Here is an 827-nt window from a genome sequence, read left to right as displayed (position 1 = left end):
GTGTGTGTGTGTGTGTGTGTGTGTGTGTGTGTGTGTGTGTGTGTGTGTGCGTGCATGTCTGTGTGTGTTTGTGTGCCGGCGCATGTGTGTGCGCCCTTCTGTGTATGTATGTATGTATGTATGTATGTATGTATAATTTTAACCTGATCTGCTTTCGGTTGATTTCTGTAGCTATCATCGGTGTATTTTTGGCGATTTAAATAAGAGCTTTGACTGTTATTTCCAGCAGGTACACATGCTTAGTATGTCCTTTGATTAATTTTATATATATATATATCTCTGCCTCTAACTCTCTCCTCTCCTTCCACGTGACCGGTATTCGGCCAAGCCTGACCTTTCTGTCTTGGTTCGACTACCATCCGTGCAATATCTATGTTCCTTCCATGCCTGTCATCTCTTATGTCCCTGCCGTAAGGATTCACTTCCACAGACGCCATCTTAATTTAATTCGTCCTTAGTCGAAAGACACCTGTTGTTAATGTCCCGTTGTTTACATTTGTATTTGTGTACCATTTCTCCATTTTTTTTTCGTCCTTGTTTTCGTATACATTCCCTGCTCTCTTCCAAGGAATCTAGAGCTCTTAGCTTAGATTTTCCTTGGGGCTGACCAGATTGGAGCAGTCTCGAGCATAACCAGCTGAAACTGCAAAAATAATCTGGAACTCGACTGAGGAAAGAAAACTCCGAATGATCCATCTTTGTTTTTCCTTGTACCTTTTTGTATCATCTAACTGTATGGATGTCTTTTTGTCGCCTGTTGCGTTCTTGTCCTATTTTTTGTATTCTTATATGTGTGTGTGTGTGTGTGTGTGTGTGTGTGTGTGTGT

This window comes from Octopus bimaculoides, chromosome 17 (genome assembly GCF_001194135.2).
Source record: "Octopus bimaculoides isolate UCB-OBI-ISO-001 chromosome 17, ASM119413v2, whole genome shotgun sequence".
Taxonomy (NCBI): domain Eukaryota; kingdom Metazoa; phylum Mollusca; class Cephalopoda; order Octopoda; family Octopodidae; genus Octopus; species Octopus bimaculoides.
The sequence above is the reverse complement of the archived record's forward strand: the minus strand, read 5'-3'. Positions refer to the sequence as shown.